Source organism: Mustela erminea, chromosome 4, assembly GCF_009829155.1.
Source record: "Mustela erminea isolate mMusErm1 chromosome 4, mMusErm1.Pri, whole genome shotgun sequence".
NCBI lineage: Eukaryota > Metazoa > Chordata > Mammalia > Carnivora > Mustelidae > Mustela > Mustela erminea.
Genome location: NC_045617.1, coordinates 123,631,334 through 123,637,481, shown reverse-complemented (window position 1 = coordinate 123,637,481; position 6,148 = coordinate 123,631,334). Strand labels below are relative to the sequence as shown.

Sequence of the window (6,148 nt, the reverse complement as noted above, 5' to 3'; positions counted from 1 at the left end):
TCGTCTAGCTCAGGTAGCTCACCCCGGGGCCTCTCTCCCGCTTCCCTCCAGAGAACGCCTCGGGTCCCCACTGGGCGACCTGGGCATCTACCAACAGTGATCCTAACCCTTGCTTTTACTGTCTCATCCAAGCCCACTAACTGCTCTGTGACCTGGGACAGGTCTCAGCCTCAGTTCTCAATCTATGAAATGGGAAGCCAGTCTCCTTACTTGCTGAGGCCTCTTGTAGCAAAACAAATCTAATAACATTTCTTTTCTGATCTAACTGTATGCATCACTGAGCAAGAGTGTAGGCAACCAGCCTACATATTCCTGGTTGGGGATGTTGTCCCACATTTCTTAAATCGAGTCTTTAAAGATGTCAAGGCTGCATGACCTTCTTGCCACACCTGTGTTTGTCTATGTGGAGTGTCCTTGGGACGATTGTCAAGTTTGTGGTGCTGGGGTTTTTACTCATGGGTCCTCTTCCGGATCTTTCTTTGTGGAGCTGCATTCACCAAGAGCCTGGGAGGGGCTCCCCACACCCCTAGCGTCACATGCACACACACACGCACACGCACACGCACACACATACATATACACACATGGCAGGATGGGGCCATGGGAAGCTGAGGACTGGACCAATACCTGGAGCTCCACCTCTGTCTCTAAACCTTAGTTTCTGGTGACTTTGGACAGTGACTCTGCTCATAGTCTCAGTTGTTAGCTGAGAAAGAAGGGAGCAAGTGTGAACGTGAACCTGTTGATTTTCTGTGTGGTTTGAGAAGGAACATCAACAGAAGAGGGGTTTCCCAAGCCTGTGTGACACAGTCTGGGTGGGTCCCAGGTGCTCAGCCCAGGGAGAAACACCAGGAGTCACCGCAGTTCGCATTCCGGCCTGGGAGCTGGCCAGGTGTGGGGCTCCCCAGCTGATGGTAGCAGAGCGTCAGGCTGGGCTCTCTGGCCTTTGATTCTTCTGATTCTGTCCCTTGCAGGACTCGAGCTACTCAGAGCCCCAGTTGGAGCAGCCATGACCTGCTGGACATCCCTCAAGGCATCCAGGCCACATAAACCTGCCCCCTGCTGTCCAGTGGCCTGCCGCCAGTATCTAAGTGCCCGGGCCCTGGCCTCCTCTGCCTGGAGGGACCAGGAATCTGGGGCTGAGCGATCTTCTTGGCACAGTACCCGGGGTCCCCACCACCCTCAGCTCCCTGCCTCCTGGCCCAGGCAGAAGCAGTGTCCATCATCACAGCCTCAGGCCTCAGCTCCTCAGACCTACGGTGAGGTGGCCAGCTGGAGTAGCCGCGGGAGGCGGTGGCAGTGTGAGAAGATGCCCCTGCAGAGCCTTATGTGCCCGCAGCAGGAGACCTCGCATTAGTTAGACTCGTTCGAGTTTCGGCTCTCCTGCTTATTGGCTGTATGGCTTTGGGGAAGTCAGTTAACCTCTCTGAATCTCCATTCATGGCAGAAGCAATGATGGCAGCCACCTTCTTGGGGTTTTGCAAGGATAATCTAAGACCATTTGCTAATGTGTCTGGCCTGCTTTCTCTGCAGTTTGAGGAGTGGGCAGTAAGGACCGTGAGTGTTACATACGAGCCCGCTCTGGGGATTCAGAAGCATCTGGCAATGGAGACAGACCCTAGGAGGGATGTGCAGCCTGGCTGCTCATGTGCACTTCTCCCTCACCTGTCTCCCAGGTGTTTGAAGCAGAGGTCAGATGTTGCGCTCCCTCCGAGGCCCTGGCTGCACCTGGCCACACAGACAGGGGCTAAATCCCAGTGTTGCCTCCCCCTGGCTGAGTCGCTTCCAGTTTCTGGGTTTCTGGTGGGTGCTCAGCCACCTGCCTCTGCTTCTGGAATGGCTTCCCTGGGACCTTCTTATCTGGGGCCTCATTGTCTTCTGGGCACTTGAGGGCTCCCAGCCTTGTCTAATACTGGCCTCCTGGTGTGAACAGGTGGGGGTTTGGGGTGAATGGGGTCCCCAGTGGTGGAGGGGAGTATGCCCGACTCAGTGTCCCGGCCAGGCCAGCCAGCCAGGCTTCTCCCCCTCCTTCCAGCTCAGCCCTGCTGAACAAGGCTGAGTGCCTGAGCACCTGCAGCCCTGATGCTAAGGGTTAGATGGCCTCAGTGCCCACAAGGCCAAGTGGCACCATGGACTCTGGCCTGCAGGTGCCTCGGCCTGGCACCAACAGGCCAGGCCGGAGCCAGCAGGGCCCTGGGGGAGGGGGTAGCCAGCTGCTACTGGCCCATCTGGGGGATGAACGTGGGCTATGGACCTGAAAGGAGTGTGTCCGGCTGCGGGTGTCATGCCGTGGGACATGCGTGAGACAGCGTGGTGTGCATACATATGTGCGTGTGTGTGACAAGCCCACCAAGTGCTCCTCTGAATGGGCCAAGGACAATGATGCTCTGAGTGCTCCCTACATGCTGTCATTTAGAGCTGAGAAAGGCAGTGATGGGAAAGGCCACTGGGATGGGGTCAGTCAGTGACCCCTCTGGGCACTGACCCGTGGACCCCCTCCTAGTTATGGATGGAGGCTGTAGTGTATGAGGACTGAGAGTGGGTGCCGTGGGGCACAGGGCTCGAGCATCAGGAGGGCATCCTCGGGGCCAGGCTCTGCTCGAGGCCCGGGGGGTGAGACAGCAGTGAACCACAGCAAACTCACGACGCTCAGGAGGCCAGTGGTCTCACGGTGGGATCGGTGGGTGAGACCCCAGGCCTGTCCTTCCCGTTACTGTTACTACTGTTATGGTGTCAGAGGTCAGTGCTTTGGGGTTACCATGAGGACCTGGGTGAGGGGTTACAGTCTCCCATGGGTTCAGGAAGCTGCTCCTGGGCACGGAGGCCAGGGACTGAGGGAGCTGAGGCAGCGGGAGGGTGTCCGGGCCGAGAGTGTGAGGGCCCATCCTGAGGAGCAGCGCACAGGCTGGGCGCTGCAGCAGGTGAGCGAGGAGCCTGGGCCTGAGAGCTGAGGGGCCCCGGGCTCCATTCACGCGGGCCTCGCAGGTGCCAGCAGAGACCGGCTTTGAGCAGAGGACAGCCAGGCTCCCCCGCTGCCTCTGAACTGGGGTGGGGGCCAGAGCACAAAGGCTGGCGAGGCGGTGCCATGCTGGTCCGGGTGGGTGATGACGGGGACTCAGGCCACGGCGGTGGGAGAAGAGGTAGGATCATAAATACACTTTGGAAGCGGGGCCTTTGGTAGGGGGGCGCTCACATGGGCTGAGGATGAAGCCAAGGCTTTTGTCCAGAGCTCCTGGGAGGCTCCAGGTCTGTTTTCCAAGCCGAGAAGGAGGGCGAGGGGCTGGCTGAGGACGGAAGATGGAGAGCTCGGTGGGGGGTGAGTTAGGGCGCAGACAGCCGCCCACCAAGGCCGAGGGCCCCGGGTAGGGGCAGAAGCCTGGGCCGGGCTGGCCTGTTCCGCCAGCCCCTCTGTCTTCTCTGTTGCAGGAGCTGCCCCCCGTGGAGCAGGCCCCGGGGGCGAGCCAGGGCCCCCCCATCCCCGGGATGACCTCGGCTGGCAGGGCCAACCCCTACAGTATCGTGTCATCGGAGGAGGACGGGCTGCACCTGGTCACCATGTCAGGGGCCAACGGCTTCGGCAACGGCAAGGTGCACTACGCGGCGCTGATGCCGGAACCGCTTCGTCAAGAAGAACGGCCAGTGCAACATCGAGTTCGCCAACATGGATGAGAAGTCGCAGCGCTACCTCGCTGACATGTTCACCACCTGCGTGGACATCCGCTGGCGCTACATGCTGCTCATCTTCTCGCTGGCCTTCCTTGCCTCCTGGCTCCTGTTCGGCGTCATCTTTTGGGTCATTGCCGTGGTGCACAGCGACCTGTAGCTGGCCGAGGGCCGTGGCCGCACACCCTGTGTGATGCAGGTGCACGGCTTCATGGCACCTTCCTCTTCTCCATCGAGACGCAGACCACCATCGGCTACGGGCTGCGCTGTGTGACGGAGGAGTGCCCGGTGGCCGTGTTCATGGTGGCAGCGCAGTCCATCCTGGGCTGCATCATCGACTCCTTCATGATCAGCGCCATCATGGTCAAGATGGCTCGGCCCAAGAAGCGGGCGCAGACGCTGCTGTTCAGCCACAATGCGGTGGTGGCCCTGCGCGACGGCAAGCTCTGCCTCATGTGGCGTGTGGGCAACCTGCGCAAGAGCCACATCGTGGAGGCGCATGTGCGGGCCCAGCTCATCAAGCCGCGGGTCACCGAGGAGGGCGAGTACATCCCGCTGGACCAGATCGACATCGACGTTGGCTTCGACAAGGGCCTCGATCGCATCTTCCTCGTGTCTCCCATCACCATCCTGCATGAGATTGACGAGGCCAGCCCGCTGTTTGGCATCAGCCGGCAGGACTTGGAGATGGATGACTTCGAGATCGTGGTCATCCTGTAGGGCATGGTGGAGGCCACGGCCATGACCACGCAGGCCCGCAGCTCCTACCTGGCCAATAAGATCCTGTGGGGCCACCGCTTCGAGCCTGTCCTCTTCGAGGAGAAGAACCAGTACAAGATCGACTACTCCCACTTCCATAAGACCTACGAGGTGCCCTCCACACCCCGCTGCAGCGCCAAGGACCTGGTGGAGAACAAATTCCTGCTGCCCAGTGCCAACTCCTTCTGTTACGAGAACGAGTTGGCTTTCCTGAGCCGCGATGAGGAAGACGAAGCAGATGGAGACCAGGATGGCCGCAGCCCCCAGGCCCAGCATGACTTTGACAGACCTCAGGCCGGTGGTGGCGGCCTCGAGCAGCGGCCTTACAGACGGGAGTCAGAGATCTGAGCCACCATGGCCCAAGGTGCAGCATCCGCCCCGCCAGGGAAAGGCCCGGTGTCCCTCCAGGGCCCTGGGTTTGAGCAGAACGGGCCAGGTGCCCCGGTTGCAGACTCAGTAGCGTTTTAGATGTTTTATGTTTCTTCGCAGTGGCCTGGGAAGGTTGGCGGGAGAATGTGCGACCGAAGTGGGCCGCCGCCGGCCTCAGAGACTGGAGCAGGTGCAGGGAGGTAGGCTCTTGGGGTCCAGGCCAGGAGCCAGGGGCTTCTGTCTGAGGCTAGAACTGCGGCCTGCTCAGAGGTGGCTCAGTGGCCATCCAGCCTCTGTGGGTGAAGGCTGGCAGGCTGTAGGGCACCTCACTGGTTTTTAACTTGGGGAGAAACACTGGTTTTAGCTTTCTCAACTGTAGCTTGAGTAAGACTGTTTACAAAAAAAAAAAAAAAATTAACACGTCATTGACAAAAAAAATTAATTTCTGGGGATTATAAAAATGAACAGTGAGAATTCCATTGGTCTGCCGAGATGCAGGCATTTAGATGGGGGCTCCACGAGGTTCCCCGAGGCTGGACAGGCCTCTCCTCCATGAAGGCCGAGTGTGTGCCAGGTTGCGCCATCTGCACAAGCACAAGAGAGGGGCTCATCTGTGGTTCCTTCTGCTCATGGGCGGATTAGATGATGTTTGTGATGGAAAAACCAAGACCATGTTAATGATCATAATAAAAGCTTTCCAGAGTCACAGAGATGGGGGTAGGGGCTGGGAAAAAAACTAGTTTGAGCTTTTTGAGTTTGACTTTTGTACCTTAGAGGTGCGTCTCAGGGCTGGGTATGGGACCTGCCTGCCATGGAGGGTCCGCTCTCCCCACCCCCACCGGATTTTCCTGTTTTACTTCTCTCCTTTTCTGCCCGATAGCCTCCACCCTTTCCGCAGTGAGGGACGCTTGGAAAATGTTGGAGTAGATGCTCCGTGGGAAGGGAGGGCGTGTTCCCAGATGCGCAGGAAGCAGATTGGCCCTATTCCCATGGGACCCCAGTGTGAGTCGTGCCTTAGAGACCCCAGGTGGGCCAGCCCCAGTTGTTTCTGTTTTTCTCAGACTCGCGGGTCCTCCCAGCTGCCCCCGATTCCACCACGAAGTCCGCACCAGCCTGTGTGTCTACAGAGGCAGGCCGTCTTGGCCCGCTCTCTGCACCTGGGGCAGCCTAGGTGAGTGTAGGGGCATCCCAGCCAGGCTGTCCCCACTGAAGGGCGGAGGAATGATCTTAGAAGAGGTGTGCAGTTGTCAGCCAAGATGACCAGGAGTGGAGCTTGCATCCTGGCAGCCTCATCAGGAAGAAGTTTGCAGCTATTGGCTCTGCTGTCCCGGAAGCAGGCCGCTGGGTCACGGGCTGC

General features: G+C 59.1%; 1 pseudogene; it reads left to right on the top strand.

Moving 5' to 3' along the window:
* The first annotated feature begins 2,571 nt into the window (after positions 1 to 2,571).
* Positions 2,572 to 5,530, top strand: LOC116587513 (annotated as a pseudogene).
* Positions 5,531 to 6,148: the final 618 nt, after the last annotated feature.